At 44.7% G+C, this 19,806-nt stretch overlaps 1 protein-coding gene and 1 long non-coding RNA gene across 2 annotated transcripts in view; one reads left to right on the top strand and one right to left on the bottom strand.

The window, feature by feature from the left end:
• Nucleotides 1–19,806, top strand: part of LOC144483733 (uncharacterized) — a 103,778-nt gene that overhangs the window by 38,282 nt on the left and 45,690 nt on the right. The gene's annotated exons all lie outside the window — the stretch shown is intronic.
• Nucleotides 2,299–6,256, bottom strand: LOC144483784 (uncharacterized). Its single transcript, XR_013496043.1, has 3 exons — nucleotides 6,082–6,256; nucleotides 5,424–5,527; nucleotides 2,299–2,422 (listed from the first exon to the last, which is right to left on the bottom strand). It is a non-coding gene; the product is annotated as an uncharacterized LOC144483784 (long non-coding RNA).

Below are 19,806 nucleotides of genomic sequence, written 5' to 3'. Positions count from 1 at the left end.
CCTCCCCTTTAATCTGTATAGGTTCCATGACCTCCCTACTTGTTTGCCTTATTTCCATAGACTCCATGCCAGTTTCCTTAGTAAATACGGATGCAAAAAACATGGTGGGCTGAAGGGTCTGTTCCTGTGCTGTACTGTTCCACGTTCTATTTGTGATCTCCATTTAGAAAAAGGAAATAGAGGCACTGGAGAAGGGGCAAGAAAGATTCACAAGAATAATCCCAGAACTGTCATCACTTGTGAACTCACTGGTGTTTCACCAAGTTTGCTGACTGAGTGAATCCCTTCCCAGTCAGAGCAGGTGACCAGCCTCTGCCTGGTGTGAACTCACTGGTGGGACATTAGTTCCCGAGAGCTTTTGAAGCCACGCCCACATTTAAAGGGTCTCTCCTGGGTGTGATGATGTTGTGTCTGGGCAGGCTGGATAACTGAGTAAATCCTTTCGCACACACCAAGCAGGTGAATGGTTTCTCCCCGGTGTGAACTCACTGGTGTTTCAGCAGTGTTGATGATATTCTAAACCTCCTTGAACAGTGAGAGCAGCTGAACGGCCTCTCCCCGGTGTGAATGTGCTCGGGGATCATCAGTTCCTGAGAGCTTCTGAAGCCGGCCTCTCAGGCAGAGCATTTAAAGGGGCTCTCCTTGGAGTGAGTGGCTTTGTGGTTCCTCAGGCTGGATGACTGAGTGAATCCCTTCCCACACACAGAGCAAGGGAATGGTCTCTCCCCAGTGTGAACTCGCTGGTGTGTCCGCAGGTTGGATGACGTTCTAAACCTCTTTGTGCAGTGAGAGCAGCTGAACGGTCTCTCCTCAGTGTGAATGCGCTGGTGGATCATCAGTTCCTGAGAGCTTTTGAATCCGCTCCCACAGTCAGAGCATTTAAACGGTCTTTCATTGGTGTGAGTGAGATTGTGTGCGCGCAGGTTCGATGAATGATTGAATCCCTTCCCACACACAGAGCAGGTGAACGGTCTCTCCCCAGTGTGAACTCGCTGGTGTCTCCAGAGGTTGAATGATGTTCTAAACCTCTTTGAGCAGTGAGAGCAGGTGAATGGTCTCTCCTCAGTGTGAATGCGCTGGTGGGACATCAGTTCTCCAGAGGTATTGAATCCGCTCCCACAGTCAGAGCATTTAAAGGGTCTCTCATTGCTGTGAGTGACTTTGTGTCTCAGCAGGCTGGATGAATGAGTGAATCCCTTCCCACACACAGAGCAGGTGAACGGTCTCTCCCCAGTGTGAACTCGCTGGTGTCTCCAGAGGTTGAATGATGTTCTAAACCTCTTTGAGCAGTGAGAGCAGGTGAATGGTCTCTCCTCAGTGTGAATGCGCTGGTGGGACATCAGTTCTCCAGAGGTATTGAATCCGCTCCCACAGTCAGAGCATTTAAAGGGTCTCTCATTGCTGTGAGTGACTTTGTGTCTCAGCAGGCTGGATGAATGAGTGAATCCCTTCCCACACACAGAGCAGGTGAATGGTCTTTCCCCGGTGTGAACTCGCTGGTGTGTCCGCAGGTTGGATGATGTTCTAAACTGCTTTGATCAGTGAGAGCAGCTGAACGGTCTCTCCTCAGTGTGAGTGCGCTGGTGGGATACCAGTTCACCAGAGCTTTTGAATCCTTTTCCACAGTCAGAGCATTTAAAGAGTCTCTCATTGGTTTGAGTGAGATTGTGTCTGAGCAGGTGGAATGACTGAGTGAATCCCTTCCCACACACAGAGCAGGTGAATGGTCTCTCCCCAGTGTGAACTCGCTGATGTTCCCACAGACTGGATGACGTTTTAAATCTCTTTGAGCAGTGAGAGCAGCTGAACGGTCTCTCCTCAGTGTGAATGCGCTGGTGGGACACCAGTTCTCCAGAGCTTTTGAATCCGCTCCCACAGTCAGAGCATTTAAACGGTCTCTCATTGGTGTGAGTGAGATGGTGTGTGCGCAGGTTCGATGAAACAGTGAAACCCTTCCCACACACAGGGCAGCTGAATGGTCTCTCCCCGGTGTGAATGCGTCGATGAGTTTCCAGTGCAGATGGATATCTGAATCCTTTTACACAGTCCCCACATTTCCACGGTTTATCCATGGTGCGGGTGTCCTTGTGACTCTCCAGGTTAAACAATCAGTTAAATCTCACACAGAACACGGGTACAGTCTCTCCCCGCTGTGAATGCTGCGATGTATTTTCAGGCAGTGTAACTGGTTAAAGCTCTTTCCACACTCAGTGCACTGGAACACTCTCACTCGGGTGTGTGTATCTCAGTGCATTTCTAGTAACAGTGATGTTTACAATCTTTTGAAGCCAAGTGGCCAAACAAACATTTCTCCTGTTAGATTCAAAGGCCGATGATATTCAGGTCCCAAGAAATCGAGTCACTCTGTCAGATCTCGATGTGATGTTGGAGATTTCTGTCTGATTTCTCCTTGTCTAATATCCTGTAAGTCAATTTAGAAAAAACATCGCAATTCAGAATACGATCGAAATTCAAATCTACATTTCTAGTTCATGGAGCATTCATTAAAGACACAGTCATGGAGCATTAAACTTGCCCAGCAGGGCCTCCCGTATCAGCACACAGGCAGCTGCTTTGTGAGACTGCCAGCAGTACAGACAAGTCAGAGATAAGGGTGTCCTCAGAAGTGGGATTCATTGTGAAAGCTCAGGGACGGTTGATAAGATGCAGCAATTCTATGATTCTAATGAATGTTCTTTCCTCTCCCATTCCCCAAAAGCTGTAAATCTCCATCCCACTCACTCTCCCTCCATTCTCACTCTGCTGTATCTAATATTCACCCTCCCAATTCTCCTGAAGGTGCTGATTGAGGCTGATTGACAGATCCATGCTCACTGCTTCCTGTCCAGCACAGAAATCAGAACAAATAGGAGCCGCAGTCAGCATTCGGCCCATCGAGTCTGCTCAACCATTCATTCAGATTATTGGTTGATCTACCTCTGCATTATTTTCCCCACACTGTCCCCCATATCCATCGATATCTTCAATATCTAGAAACCTATCAATCCCTCTCTTGAAAATTCTTGATGACTGAGGCTCTATAGTCCTCTGGGGTAGAGAATCCAAAACATCACCACATCCTTGAGTGAAGAAATCCTTCCTCATCTGAGCTTTCTCTCCATTTTCCAGCCTGTCCCCAATAATTATTGACTCCCTTGTCATTCAAAAACTGTCTAACTCATCCTTGAATATATTCAATCCCTCCACTGGTCCCTATGGAAGAGAAATCTAACAATTCTCTGAGGGAAGAGATTGTTGGAAATATATAATATAGCTGCAGTCCAAAATTACACAGCCAGATATAATAAGTGTATTTTATTACAGAGCTATAAATAATATATCTAATCTGTACCATATAACAACAGGGGAGCTGATAGCCTCGTGGTATTATCGCTAGACTATTAATCCAGAAACTCAGCTGATGTTCTGGGGACCCGGGTTCGAATCCTGCCACGGCAGATGGTGGAATTTGAATTTAAAAACAAAATCTAGAATTAAGAATCTACTGATGACCATGAAACCATTGTCGATTGACCAAAAAACCCATCTGGTTCATTAATGTGCTTTAGGGAAAGAAATCTGCCGTCCTTACCCAGTCTGGCCTACATGTGACTCCAGAGCCACAGCAATGTGGTTGACTCTCAGCCAGCTTCTGAAATGGCCTAGCGAGCCACTCAGTTCAAGGGGCAATTAGGGATGGGCAATAAATGCTGGCCCAGCCTGCAATGCCCGTGTCCCAAGGATGAATTAAAAACAACATCAGACACGTCTCTGTCCGATATTAGTTTACTGTCCCCTTTAATATATTTCAGAAATTAGATGGGCACATGAAGGAAATAAAGTTGCAGGGGAAAGGGAATATAGAAAGGGAATGGGACTGACTGGATTGTTCTACAGAGAGTCGGCACGGATTCGAGTTACTGAATGGACTCCTTCTGCGCTGTAATGACTCGATGAGTGGAAATATATCACATAGCTTCAGTGTTACATTACAAAACGAGAAATAATAATAAATGTACTTTGTTACAGAACCATAAATAATATATCAAATCTACAATATAACAACACTAGGCATATCTCTGCCCTATATTAATTTATTGTTCTTTTAAATGTCAGCCATCTCCTCAGGAAACCAGCCCTTTAATTGTGAACATTAGGAAAGGGACTTTTTAGCCAGAAATCAACGTGTCAAGCTGAGGGAGCAAAGGATGTCAATGTCTTTAAGAGAAATTGCAGTGTTAATATAAGCCTTACTTGTGACTAATAAATAAACTTTAAACTTTAATATAAACTACCCAATTCTCCTGAAGGTGCTAATTAATGCTGATCGACACTCACCATTTCATGTTCCTGACAGATCATAAGAAATAGTTAGAAATTCAGCCCACCAAGCTGTTCAATTGAATTTTTTTTATTCATTCATGGGACATGGATGTTGCTGGCTGGCCAGCATTTATTACCCATCCCTAGTTGCTCTTGAAGGGCAGTTGAGAGTCAACCACATTGTTGTGGCTTTGGAGTCACATGTAGGCCAGACCAATTAAGGATGGCAGATTTCATTCCCTGAAGGACATTAGTGAACCAGATAGGTTTTTCCGACAATCGAAAGGGTTTCATGGTCATCAGTAATTTCTTAATTCCAGATATTTTTAATTGAATTCAAATTCCGCCAGCTGCTATGGGGTGGGATTGTTGTCGGTGCAGACTCGATGGGCTGAATGGCCTCCTTCTGTACTGTAGGATTTCTATGATTCTATGACAGGATTCAAACCCGGGTCCCCAGAACATTAGCTGAGTTTCTGAATTAATAGTCTAGCAATAATACCACAAGACCATCACCTCCCCATCAAGATCATGGCTGATCTGATTGTGATCTGAACTCCACTTTTCTTCCTGTCACCCTTGACTCCCTTTTCGATCAAAAATCTCTGTGTTTTGAGTATATTTAATGATGCAGCCTCCACTGCTCTCTGGGGAAGAGAATTGCAAAGACTAACGGCCCTCTGAGGGAAGACATTTCTCCTCCTCACCATCAGAATTGGGGGACCCTTTATTTTGACAATCTGCCGACTAATTCTGGAATCCCCAACATTGGAAACATCCTCTCTTCATCTATACTAATCACTACCTCACAATCTGATGTCAATACTATGATCACCTCTAAACTCCAGTCAATACAGGCCCAAACTTTCCTCACAAAACAATGCCTTCATCCCAGGTATCAGCCTGCAGATCCTTCTCTGAACTGACAATGACAGAGAGGTGATCAGGGAGGGCAGAGGTGAAACAAAGCAATGGATGGACATGGATTCAGATCCACAGTAACGGAGTCACACCAGCCCCAGAGACGTGGAACCAGAGTACAGATAACAGAGCACAGCACGAAAATTCAAAATTATAGGTAAATGTTCAACAATACTCACCTCTGAAACAATTTCACTGTTTTCTAATTTGAAACCTGCGGCTGGAAAGATGTCAGAAGCACTGGAATCAGAGAAAAATTGCAATCTTCAAATATTCTAACTCCCTGCAAAAGATTACAAGAGTCATGTGTTAATTGTGGCTTGAAATTAAGAGATACACATTTTTTGGGGGTTTGAGATTGCTTGAAAATCCTCTTCTTCTCACCAAGGAGATTCCAAAATCACAGAATTTCTGTAGTGCAGAAGGAGGCCTTTTAGGCCATTGAATCTGCACCAAGTTTCTAACAGAGCACCTTTACTCAGGCCCTATCCCTGTAACCTGATATACGTACATCACTAATCCTCCCCTTTCCTTCCCCCTCATCTTGGGACACAAAGGGACAATTTAGCACTGTCGATCAACCTAACCTGCACATCTTTGGAGTGTGGGAGGAAACCAGAGCACCCAGAGGAAACCCACATGGACAGAGGGAGAATGTGCAAAGTCCAGACAGACAATCAGCCGAGGCTGGAATTGAACCGGGTCTCTGGCACTATGAGACAGAAGTGCTAACCACTGTGTCACCCCCAACAGTCATTTGTAGTCCTGAATATAAATCCATAACATTCTCCCCTCCTGTTTTCTAGCATAAGATTACTTAAAATGGAATATACTTACATTGGAAGCAATTCAGACAAGGTTCACTCGCTGATTTCGGGCATGAAGGGGTCTGTTTTATGAGGAAAGGATAGGCAGGGTGCATCTATGCTCATTGGATTTTAGATAAATGAGATGTGATCTTACTGAAACATATGAGATTCTGAGGGTGCTTGACAGAGCGAATGCTGAAAGGGTTTACCCCTCAACAGGGAATCTGGAACTGCGAGAACAATTTAAATATAATGATCTAAGACAGAGATGAGGAGAAATTGCTTCTCTCAGAAGTTCAGTAAGCTGTGAAATTCTCTCCCTCATTGAACAGTAGAGGCCGGCTCATTGAGTATATTCAAAACTGTGTTATATACCATTTTACCTACCAGGAGGTGATGACTTAGAGAGGTTGGGGCTGGAGGAAAATTGAGTTAAGCCATGTGTTTACTGAATGGCAGAGCAGCCTCGATGGGTCTAGATGCCCCCTCCTGCTCCTAATTTTGATCATGTTTTTATTCTGTTATTCGAATGGCCGCACATTCCCCCTGCAGCACCTTCCCCCGGGAAAGGCAGCATCCATTAACCCGGCCTGTCAGTTTTTTTTTGTAGTTTAAAATATTTTATTATGGCAAATACATATAGCAAAAATGTAGTATTATTAGCATATCTCTATACACAAAGGCCACAGGGTGGCATTGACTGATCAGCATGTACAAAGTTAAGACAATTCACTTTTCTAGTGTTGACATTATATTGCACTATTTTTTTTCTTAATCTAATTTCTGCATTGTACCTAGGTCAAGCCAAACTAAAGGCAACAGCAACACGGAAAATTACACTGACGCCCAGACTCAGTATTAAAGCTGTAGCATCCCTTTACAGATTACATTCTCCACCCGGCCTGTCAGTCAATGACTCAAACATTGTCTCTCCTGGTCACCCAAATCCTGAAGCTCCGCCCACTGGTCGCGCATGCGCTCTGCTCCCCGCTAAACAAAAATGGCGGCCGCGGCACTGGGCCTGATCCCGGATAAAATCCCCGGAGCTGCAAACCCGGAACCGGAAGGCTCTTATTCAGGCCTTGCGGCCTACAGCAGATGTTTGTGAAGCCTGTGTTCCCTCCTCACCCCGACTCCCGGCTCCATTCCTCCCGCCGCCCTGCTGATTCTCACCCCTTGAAACAAGTGTCTCCCGCACTCGTAGGCCTCCGAGCAAAGTGGCACTGCGCATGCCCCAGATACAGCGCTGCGCCTGCGCACTGGGCTCCTGTGGAGTGAATAGGGCACTTTCACACCCGCAGCGAATGCTGGGTAATAACCGCCATTGAAACCTCATACAGTTAATTCAAAATAACATTGTTAGCATTTGAGGTAAATTAATGAAATATTGAGAATTGGTACATTGCTGTGCTCCATTGCTCAATGTTCTGCTGCAGGACCATGCAATGGGCAGCACGGTGGTTAGCACTGCTGCTTCACAGCTCCAGGGTCCTGGGTTCGATTCCCAGCTTGGGTCACTGTCTGTGTGGAGTTTGCACATTCTCCTCGTGTCTGCGTGGGTTTCCTCCGGGTGCTCCGGTTTCCTCCCACAGTCCAAAGATGTGCGGGTTAGGTTGATTGGCTATGCTAAAATTGCCCTTAGTGTCCTGGGATGCGTAGGTTAGAGGAATTAGTGGGTAAATATGTAGGGATATGGGGGTAGGGCCTGGGTGGGATTGTGGTCGGTACAGACTCGATGGGCTGAATGGCCTCTTTCTGTGCTGTAGGGTTTCTAAGATTTCCTAAGATTTCAATGGTTTCAAAGCTTTTACACCGTTTCCCTCTCACTCCTCCCTTTATGGTGCTGATTCTGGCTGGGTTCAATCGCACAGTCACTGGTTCTTCTGTCTGTCCCTGATACTGAATATTCACTCTTTTAGAGAATGATACAGCATAAATAGAAATCATTTGGCCCATTATGTCTCTGCTGGCTCTCTGGAAGATCTATCCAATTAATTCCACACCCGGCTGGTAGAGTCAGAACAATGCGGGAGGGTCGTGGGGATTCCAATCAGACTGAATCATTTTATCATAAAAGTGAAATACTGTGGATGCTGGAATCTGAAAACCCCCCCAGAAAATGCTGGAAAATCTCAGCGGGTCTGATAGCATCTGTGGAGAGGGAATAGAGCCAATATTTCGAGTCTAGATGTCCCTTCATGAGAGCTCTTATGAAGTGTCATTCAGACTTGAAACGTTGGCTCTATTCTCTAATTATTTTATCAATATGTTTCTTGTTCTTAGTTTCCAAATGGCAGGTAAGAGACCTGTCCGGTCCCCACTTAAGCTCTGATTTTTCACTGACCATGCTTGGGTAGGATTATAACCATTAGAATCGACTCTCAGAGGTCTGCTTTTCAGTCCAGTGCTACTTGGAGGATACCGTCACCTCAGCGACTAACGGGTCACAAGTCCCTCACAGTTCTTATCACAAATTTATGATAAAATAATTTAAACAATGCCTGAGAACGCTTCTTCACTTCTTAACCGACTACCTACCATGGTTTGTTGATTGGTCAGACCCTCTTTTTACAAATTCGGGTATATCAGCTGCTGAACATCAGCCAGTGTTCTGGAATAAGTTTAATTCTAACTCATTCTGAGTAAATATTCTCACCACGTCCTCTATCGGGGCCCTGCTAAGCAGCTTTAATGGTCCATGATTGCAGAAACTGAGCAGTCACAGGAATGTGGTCAAGATAGTCCAGTCCCATAATGCCTCACAGTCCTTCAATTACAACAATATGTGGCTGTATGTAGCTGCCTCGGCCATGGTCAACCCCAACACTGTCTTCCTGAACTGCTACAATGCCTGAGGTGTAAGTACACCCACAGTGCTGTTAGGGAGGGATTTCCAGCTACACATTCCAGACTTTCACTGGACTGTAGATGGATACCAGATTGATATATTCCATTCAACCACACCCAAGGTGAGTTGTTCAAATTCCTTGATTGTCCAGGACAATATATTCACAATATCTTTAAATTAGAAATTAAACATTCCCATTTGATTTCAGGTATGAACATATTCTATTAGTTTGTTCTTTATTGTCAATGTCAGGCTGGGGTTCTCCTTGGAGCAAAGGAGGTTGAGGGAGATTTGATAGAGGTGGACAAAATTCTGGCAGGTTGAGATAAGGTGGACAAAGAAAAGCTGTTCCCATTAGCTGATGGGACAAGGATGAGGGGGACACAGATTTATGGTTTTGGGTCAGAGATGCAGGGGGGGATGTGAGGAAGAATATTTTGATGCAGCGAATGGTAATGTTCTGGAACTCGCTGCCTACGAGCGTGGAGGAAGTGGAGACAATAAACAATTACAAAGGAAATTCGATTGGCATCTGGGGGAGTTTCAAATAGAAATGCTGACTGAACATGTCTTAACTTCCAATCGCCCTGTCACTCTGTGATCCGTGTGAAATTTGAAACCAGGTATTCGCAACAAGACTCAGCCCACTGGAGGCAAAGTCATGAGACCAGCCAGTCCAGCAGAAAGAAACCCTCCGACCCTCCCCAATGACCAACTGTGAGAATGAACATAATGCAGTCCTGGGTGTAACTGAGAGCAGAAACAATAACAGCAGAATCCAACCCCTGGAATCACTCGTGAATTGGTTGGTGTCTCAGCAGGGTGGATGAAGCTCTGAAACTCTTCCCACACTGAGAGCAGGTGAATGGTCTCTCCCCAGTGTGAACTCGCTGGTGTCTCCGCAGGGCGGATGACTGAGTGAATCCCTTTCCACACTGAGAGCAGGTGAATGGTTTCTCCCCAGTGTGAACTCGCTGATGTGTCTGCAGGGCGGATGACTGAGTGAATCCCTCCCCACACTGAGAGCAGGTGAATGGTCTCTCCCTGGTGTGAACTCGCTGGTGTCCTCGCAGGCTGGATAAGTCAGTGAATCCCTTCCCACACACAGAGCAGGTGAACGGTCTCTCCCCAGTGTGAACTCGCTGGTGTGTTCGCAAGTGGGATGTCTGAGTGAATCTCTTCCCACACTGAGAGCAGGTGAACGGTCTCTCGCCAGAATGAACTTGCTGATGTGTCTGCAGGCTGGATAACCAAGTGAAACCCTCCCCACAGTGAGAGTAGGTGAAAGGCCTCTCCCCAGTGTGAACTCGCTGGTGTGTCCGCAGATTCGATAACTGACTGAATCCCTTGCCACAGACACAGCAAGTGAATGGTCTCTCCCCAGTGTGACTGCGCCGATGAGCTTCCTGCTGAGATGGGGATATGAATCCCTTCCCACAGTCCCCACATTTCCACGGTTTCTCCATGATGCGGGCATCCTTGTGACTCTCCAGGTTAAACAATCAGTTAAATCTCACACAGAACACGGGTACAGTCTCTCCCCGCTGTGAATGCTGCGATGTATTTTCAGGCAGTGTAACTGGTTAAAGCTCTTACCACTCTCAGTGCACTGGAACACTGTCACTCGGGTGTATCTGTGCCTTGGTGCTTTTCCAGTCACACAAATGATTAAAGTTTTTGAAGCAGACAGAACAGGAAAACATTTCTCCTTCGAGAATCAAAGATCGATATATTCAGATCCCGATGAATTGAGTGAGGATGTCAGATGTTGATGTGACATTAGATTTGAGATTTCTGTCTGTAAATCCTACCCTTCCAATATCCTGTAAAAGGAGTTTACAGAAGTGATCAGTGTCAGTACAGGATAGAAATTCAGAACAATTCTAGTTTCTCTGGAACATTCTTTCCTCTCTCATTCTCCAAAAGCTGTAAATCTCCATCCCACACACTCTCCCTCCATTCTCACTCTGCTGTATCTAATATTCACCCTCCCAATTCTCCTGAAGGTGCTGATTGAGGCTGATTGACAGATCCATGCTCACTGCTTCCTGTTCTGGACACACACAGCTGGAAATCTCCATGCAGGCTGCAGCCTAACAGAAATATGGCTACATTCCTCGACTCAAAATGTTTTAAATGGATTGTTTCAGTTAGTGAAGATGCAGGGGGTTGTGACTGATGATGATATTGAACTTGCTGCCAATGTGGGTGATCATAGAGTTTTACAGCATGGAAAGAGGCCCTTCGGCCCATCGTGTTTGTGCTGGCCATCAAGGACCGTTCTATTCCAATCCCATTTTCCACTCTGTGTGCGTAACCTTGTATGCCATGGCATTTCAAAAGCTTAACTAAATTCTTCTTAAATGTTGTGAAGGTTCCCACCCCTACTACTCTTTCAGGCACTGAGTTCCAGATTCCCTCCACCCTCTGGGTCAAAAGATTTCTCCTCACTTCTCCTATAAACCTCCTGCTCCTGAAATTAAATCCATGCCCCTGGTTATTGACCCCTCAACTAAAGAGAAAAGTTCCTTCCTGTCCCCCCTATCTGTGCCCCTCAAAATTTTATACACCTCAATCAGGTCCCCCTCACCCTTCCCTGCTCCAAGAAAAACAACGCCAGCCTATCCAGCCTCTCTTCATAGCTGAAACACTCCAGCCCAGCCAACACCCTGGGGAATTTCCTCTGCACCTTCCCCAGTGCAATTACATCCTTCCTATAGTGTGGCGACCAGAACTGCACACAGTACTCCAGCTGTGGCCTATCCAGTGTTTTATACAGCTCCATCATAACCTCCCTGCCCTTATATTCAATGATGTGGAGATGCCGGCGTTGGACTGGGGTAAACACAGTAAAAGTTTTAACAACACCAGGTTAAAGTCCAACAGGTTTATTTGGTAGCAAATGCCATTAGCTTTCAGAGTGCGGCTCCTTCGTCAGATGGAGTGGATATCTGCTCTCAAACAGGGCATACAGAGGCACAAAATCAAGTTACAGAATACTGATTAGAATGTGAATCTCTACAACCATATATCCAATGCCTTGGTTAATAAAGGCAAGTATTCCATGTGACTTCTGAACCACCTTATGTAACTGTCTTAATGTCTTCAGAGATCTATGGACATGCACACCAAGGTCCCTCTGATCCTCTGTACTTCCTAGGATCTGACCATTCATTGTGCATTCTGTTAACTTGCTCGTCCTCCAAAAATTACCTAAACTTTTCAGGGTTGAATTCCACTTGCCACTGTTCTGCCCATCTAACTAAAGTTTTACGGTTTATTTACTAGTGTCACAAGTAGGCTTACATTAACACTGCAGTGAAGTTACTGTGAAAATCCCTGAGTCGCCACACTCCAGCACCTGTTTGGGTACACTGAGGGAGAATTTAGCATGACCAATGCACCTAATCAACACGTCTTTCGGACTGTGGGAGGAAACCGGAGCACCCGGAGGAAACCCACGCAGACATGGGGAGAATGTGCAGACTCCACACAGAGGGTGACCCAAGCCGGGAATCAAACTCGGGTCCCTGGCACTGTGAGGCAGCAGTGCCTCCGTGCCACCCTGTCGATATCGTCCTGTAATCTAAGGCTTTGCTCCTCGGTTTTTAGCACATGACCAATTTTTGTGTCATCTGCAAACTTCCTAATCATACCTCCTATATTCACATCCAGATCATTAACGTACACTACAAGCAACAAGCAACCCAGCACCAATCCCTGCGGAACATCACTAAACACAGGCATCCAGTCACAAACACAATTTTGGATCCGGTTTGGCAAATTGCCCCTGGATCCCATGGGCTTTTACCTTCTCCATCAGCCTCCCATGTGGGACCTTGTCAAAAGCCTGAATGAAGTCCATGTTGACTTCATCAACTGAACTACCCTCATCTACACACCAAGTCACCTCCTCAAAAATTCAACCAGATTTGTAAGGCATGATCTCTCTTTGCCAAAACCGTGCTGCCCATCCTTGATTAATCCTCACCTCCCCAAGTGGAAATTAATTCTGTCCCCAGAATTGTTTCCAATAGTTTCCCTATTGCTGAAGTTACACTCACTGGCCAGTAATTTGTTGTTTTTTTCCCTACTTCCCTTCTTGACTAGTGGTACCATATCAGCTGTCCTCCAGTCCTCTGGCACCGCTCCTGTCCCGAGGCAGGTACCTTAGGGCGACCATGCAGATGCTACGACAACGAATGAATGAACACCGCTCGACAATCACCAGGCAGGAGTGTTCCCTTCCAGTCGAGGAACATTTCAGCAGGCACGGGTATTCAGCCTCTGATCTTTGGGTAAGCGTTCTCCAAGGCAGCCTTCACAACACACAACGCAGAATCGCTGAGCAGAAACTGATAGCCAAGTTCCACACACATGAGGATGGCCTCAACCGGGATCTTGGGTTCATGTCACACAATCTGTAACTCCCACGACTTGCCTGGGCTTGCAAAATCTCACTAACTCTCCTGGCTGGAGACAATACACACCTCTTTAACCTGTGCTTGGCCCTCTCTCCACTCACATTGTCTGTACCTTCAAGACTTGATTACTTGTAAAGACTCGTATTCCAACCATTATTTTGGAAATTGAGTTTGTGTCTTTATATGCCCTGTTTGTGAACAGAACTCCCACTCACCTGATGAAGGGGCAGCGCTCTGAAATTAAGTGGCTTTTGCTACCAAATAAATCTGTTGGACTTTAACCTGGTGTTGTGAGACTTCTTACTGTGTTTACCCAGTCCAACGTCAGCATCTCCACATCATAACTGAAGCATAACATCCTCTTTCCTATGTTCAATTTCCCTCGTAATAAAGGATAGCATTCCATTTGTAAAAACGTTGATTTATTTAAACAAAGATTTATAGTGTTCACTTGCTAACAATAACCTCACTAATCGTAAATCACACCAGGTTCCAGTGACTTAACCAAATGGCAAGAAAGAACGCTTTAAATGGTGAATTCAGAAAGTTTATTAACGATTAAATATGTAAGAGAGAAGGATAAAAAAAGCAAAGAATCTATTAACAGTAAAAGGAGAAAGCTTAACTTGAACAATTGAACAGACTTCTCTCCATCCTTCTCAGACCAGGACAAAAAGTGACCGCTCCGAAAACATGGATAACTTGTAAAATCAACAGCTTTCAACACCTCTCTGTAGGGCACAGTGGTTAGCACTGCTGCCTCACAGCGCCTGGGACCCAGCTTGGGTCACTGTCTGTGCAGAGTTTGGATATTCTCCCCCTGTCTGTGTGGGTTTTCTCCCACAGACCAAAGGACTTGCTGGTTAGGTACATTGAGCATGCTAAATTCTCCTCAGTTTACCCGAACAGGCGCCAGAGTGTGGTGACTGGGGGATTTTCAGAGTAACTTCATTGCAGTGTGAATGTGTGACACTAATAAATAAATTTTAAAAAACCTTGAACTTTTAAAAACTTCTACCAAATTGGTTTCTTGAATCCCCTTTTTTATACTTCCAAAATGTAGAAAGCCCAGCTCAGCCAGTTGTTGGGAATTAGCCAATTGGTCTTTAACTTGTCAATAATGAAACTGGTTTGGTTTTTAGCTAGTTGCACACATTGTCTGAAATTTAAGACAATTCTTTCTCTCAAACGACATCTCTTAGCTTGGGGTAGCCTGAGTGTTGACCAATAATTGGTTAACATCAGTCATTCACTGTTGAGACATCTTGAACAGGAGCTGATTCATTCCCTCCAGTCAAGGTTAACAAAATATTAAAGTTTATTTATTAGTGTCACCAGTAGGCTTACGTTAACACTGCAATGAAGTTACTGTGAAAATCCCTAAGTTGCCACAGTTTGGCGTCTGATCGGTTACACTGATTGAGAATTTAACATGGCTAATGTACCTAACCAGCACGTCTTTTGGACTGTGGGAGGAAACTGGAGCACCCAGAGGAAACCCACGCAGGGGGGAGAACGTGCAGACTCCGCATAGTCACCCAAGCTGGGAATCGAACCCAGGTCCCTGGCACTGTGAGGCAGCAGTGCTAACCACTGTGGTACCGCGCCACGCGAACAAGTCTTGGTATCTGTTTTTTTTTATTCTGTTGGCCTCAGAAGGGAACATTTTATAATTCCCACAACATTTTAAACATTCTTTATATCTTTATATTTCTAAACGTGAAACTTTTGTGTTCAAATTTACATTTCCAGCCTAACATCTGTATTAATGAATCATTTATTCTTTAATTGTCTCTCAATTCAGGCTGTCCATTTAACTAATCTCCTGCTTTCCAAATGTGGGAACTTCACTCCACAAATAAGGTCGTCAAATGCATTGTTAAAAGCAGGATGTTCTTTATATAAATAAATAACAAAGTTTAAAAATCATTGGCAAACTAAAGGAAACAGGAGCATTGGAACCAGCCTGGACTTGCAGACTGAAACCCCGCCCAAAGCCCACACGTGCTCAGAAGGGAGAGAGGTTGAGAAGAACACTCTGTAACACTTCTCCTCCCCTTAAATTTCAATCCCCCATCAGGACAGAAATACAACAAAGTAATGTCTTTAAAAATACGGAAGTTTGTCAGGAGCTTTGTGGTTGCATTGCGACCTGTACAATACCACTGGTAAATCTTGTAATGGTGTTTCTGGAATGGGAGGTGAAGAGGTAGTTTGAGAATCTGTACATGAACATCCCTCTTCCACTCCCACAGCAGAGTCAACTGGCAAAGCTGGAACCACTTCCTGGTGAACATCCACAGCAGCATGACCCTCTGCCATGTTCTCAGTAATTGTTGCTGACTCTGAAACTGTTGCTGACTCGGGGTCACACCGCAAGCAAATATGGTCTTGGTGTCTGCGAACAACTCTTCCATTTTACAGTCTCACCACCCAAGATACTGGACCACTTTGGTTTAAAATTATTCCCGGTAACCACCTTTGGTTACTCCCAAAATTTCTGATGTAAACCTGATCACCAAACCTGATCACCCGGTTTGAACTGCCTCTCTTTGGCGCGGTAGTCGTGTCCCTCCTTCTGCTTCTCTTGTCTCCTGCTCACTTTTGCTCTGAGATCTGGATGAAGCAGATCCAGATGAGACTTCAGCCTTTTACCTAAAAATTCCACAGGAGAGAGTCCGGTTGTGGATTGTGGTGTGATGCGAAACTGGAACAAAAATCTTGAGAGCTTGTTCTTAAAGTATCGCCTGCCATTCTCTTCAATCCCTCCTTCAGAGTTTGAACCGCTCTTTCTGAGAGACCATTTGTAGCCAGATGAAACGGTGCAGTACGCACATGGCGTAGACCATTCCTTTACAGGAATTCCTGAAACACCTCACTTGTAAACAGAGTGTCGTTATCCGAAACAAGCCAATCTGGTAACCCAGGGCTTGTGAAAATTTGACAGAGCTTCTCTATTGTCACAGGAGCTGAAATATTACTCATGATCTGTGCTTCCAACCATTTTGAATGCACATTTACAATGACCAAACACATGTGATTCATGAAAGGCCCCCCCAAAGGCCACATTTAGTCTGGACCACGGCCTATCAGGCCACTCCCAAGGATGAAGTGGTAATGTACCCAGTGTGTTGTGAATGATTCAATCGACAAACAGTTTATTGCGTTACGCCAGCGGGGAGAAGCCATAGGGGCTGACCATGTGCAACTCCACCCAACAAAGAATATCATCAATTCTTATCCAGTTACTCAGACCATCCTGGCTGGACACAATCCAATCAGAATGGTGATAGATTACATACATTATAGGTTCAATCAAAGTAGTAACTGGGCATTATGGGGCTTTGTGATCATCTCATGGACAGGTGCCCCCATCATGATGCTTTCCAGACCCCCCTTGGGGGGGGGGGGGAGGGGTCTTTCTTCGGCTTTCTTTGTCCATAGACTCCCTTAGTTAGAAATGGGGTGGATTAAAAGTTCTCAAATGGCTGTCAGCACCCTTCCTTTGTTTTAATCTAATGACCACATGGTCTGGGAACATTTCTATTTAATACTCTCTCTTTTTAAACTCTTTTCTTCAGTATCCAATTCCAGAATTTTCCTTTTCTTTGTGTTACTTGCGTTAGGAATAAATCTTTGGACCTGACAGGAAGTTTAACCCAAGATCAATCCAACACAGGATTGGTCAGAATCATTTCACATGTGTCAAATTTTAAATAACCATTACAAATTAATACTCTCATTCTCACATGGGTGAATTGTATCCGGATTAAAATTCCCACATGTTTAATAAAATATCCTGGAATCCTGTCTCTGGCTCCAGGTTCATAACTTCTGAACAAAAAAGTTTTATTAATCACACTTCCTTTTTTAAAAATCTGTTTGATTTAAATCACAGACAGAAAACCTCAAAACTTGAAGTGTTCAACCCACAAATATCATCACACACAAACAGAGAAACTTCGCATGTGCTTTACAACAATAAGCAGGATTAATTACTTAAGCGTTCTTGTGATCCTGTTTTTAAACTTCCAAAAATGCCTTTAATTAAAGACTCAAGGTAAGGTTAATTCTCCAGAAAGATAAACCTTAACAAATGTAGCCCAAAACAATGATAAAACATATCTACAAACATACACATAAAGCAAACAAAACACACAGATTCTCACAGCTCGTAAATTTCAAACAATGAATCCTCAGCATTCTCTCTCTCAGCGATAGCTTCTTAAAGCGTCAGAGCACTACAAGCTCACAACTCCTTGATTAAAATAAGATACAAGATCCTTCATTATAACTTAACCTTTTTTAAGCCAACTTACAAGGATTGATTTGGAGGCAACATCTTTGTTGATTTAAAGTCCCAAACACGCTACCACCGGCAAAATCTTTGTTCTTTATCTGGGGATAAAATTCTCAGTTATTCCAAATCCCTCCAGGCGATGCTTAATATTTCCGCATTTAACTTATTCCCAGAAATCCTCAATTATAAACTAAAATAGACACATGAGTTTCCGGGCAGTCACAGGAATATGGTCAAGATAGTCCAGTCCCACAATGCCTCACATTCAGTCTGCAGTCCTTCAATTATAACAGAATATGTGGCTATGTAGCTGCCTTGGCCATAGTCAACCCCAAGGGTGCCTTCTTGAACTGCTGCAATGCCTGAGGTGTACGTACACCCACAGTGCTGTTAGGAAGGGACTTCCAGTTACTGAGAAAGACAAGAGATGAAATTGCTGGGCCTCTCACAAAAATCTTTGTTTCTTCATTGGACACAGGTGAGGTCCCAGAGGATTGGAGGATAGCAAATGTGGTCCCGTTATTTAAGAAGGGTAGCAAGGATAACCTGGACAATTATAGGTCAGTGAGCTTGATGTCCGTGGTAGGGAAATTGTTGGAGAAGATTCTTAGAGATAGGATCTATACACATTTAGAACTGAATAATCTCATTAGCGATAGACAACATGGTTTTGTACGAGGGAAATTTGGTTGAGTTTTTTGAGGAGGTGACAAAAATGATTGACAAGGGAAGGGCCGTGGATGTCGTCTATGTGGATTTTTGTAAAGCATTTGACAAGGTCCCTCATGGCAGGCTGGTGCAAAAGGTTAAACCTCACGGGATCAAAGGTGAACTAGCGAGATGGGTACAGAACTGGCTGAGCCATAGAAGACAGAGGGTAGCAGTGGAGGGGTCTTTTTCTGATTGGAGGGCTGTGACTAGGGTGTTCACAGTAAGAGTTTTAACAACACCAGGTTAAAGTCCAACAGGTTGATTTGGTAGCAAATGCCATTAGCTTTCGGAGCGCAGATAGTGAGGAACATTGTCAGAGGCTACAGAAGGATATAGATAGGCTGGAAATTTGGGCAAAGAAATGGCAGATGGAGTTCAATCCAGATAAATGCGAAGTGATGCATTTTGGTAGAACTAACATAGGGGGGAACTATACGATAAATGGCAGAACCATAAAAGGTGTAGATACGCAGAGGGACCTGGGTGTGCAAGTCCACAGATCCTTGAAGGTGACGTCACAGGTGGAGAAGGTAGTGAATAAGACATATGGCATGCTTGCCTTTATAGGACGGGGCATAGAGTATAAAAGTTGGGGTCTGATGTTGCAGTTGTATAGAACGTTGGTTTGGCCGCATTTGGAATACTGCACCCAGTTCTGGTCGCCACACTACCGGAAGGACGTGGAGGCTTTAGAGAGAGTGCAGAGGAGGTTTACCAGGATGTTGCCTGGTATGGAAGGGCTTAGTTATGAGGAGAGATTGGGTAAACTGGGGTTGTTCTCACTGGAAAGACAGAGGATGAGGGGTGACCTAATAGAGGTGTATAAAATTATGAAAGGCATAGATAGGGTGAACGTGGGAAGCTTTTTCCCAGATCGGTGGTGACCTTCACGAGGGGTCATAGGTTCAAGGTGAGGGGGGAGGCGGGGAGGTTTAACACGGATATCAGAGGGACGTATTTTACACAGAGGGTGGTGGGGGCCTGGAATGCGCTGCCGGGCAATGTGGTGCGCTGCCGGACACACTGGGAACATTTAAGACTTATCTAGATAGCCACAGGAACGGAGTGGGAATGGAGGGATACAAAAGAATGGTCTAGTTTGGACCAGGGAGCGGCGCGGGCTTGGAGAGCTGAAGGGCCTGTTCCTGTGCTGTATTGTTCTTTGTTTGTTCGCTGCTCCTTCGTCAGATGGAGCAGGTGGTCGAAAGGAGCAGCGCTCCGAAAGCTAATGGCATTTGCTACCAAATAAACCTGTTGGACTTTAACCTGGTGTTGTTAAAACTCTTACTGTGTTTACCCCAGTCCAACGCCAGCATCTCCACATCATGACTCAGGTGTTCCGCAGGGCTCTGTACTGGGACCTCTGCTGTTTGTGATATATATAAATGATTTGGAAGAAGATGTCGCTGGGCTGATTAGTAAGCTTGCGGATGACACAAAGATTGCTGGAGTTGCGGATAGTGATGAACA

The sequence above is a fragment of the Mustelus asterias genome, unplaced genomic scaffold, assembly GCF_964213995.1.
Source record: "Mustelus asterias unplaced genomic scaffold, sMusAst1.hap1.1 HAP1_SCAFFOLD_77, whole genome shotgun sequence".
Lineage (NCBI taxonomy): Eukaryota > Metazoa > Chordata > Chondrichthyes > Carcharhiniformes > Triakidae > Mustelus > Mustelus asterias.
This window is presented reverse-complemented; position numbering and strand designations above follow the sequence as displayed.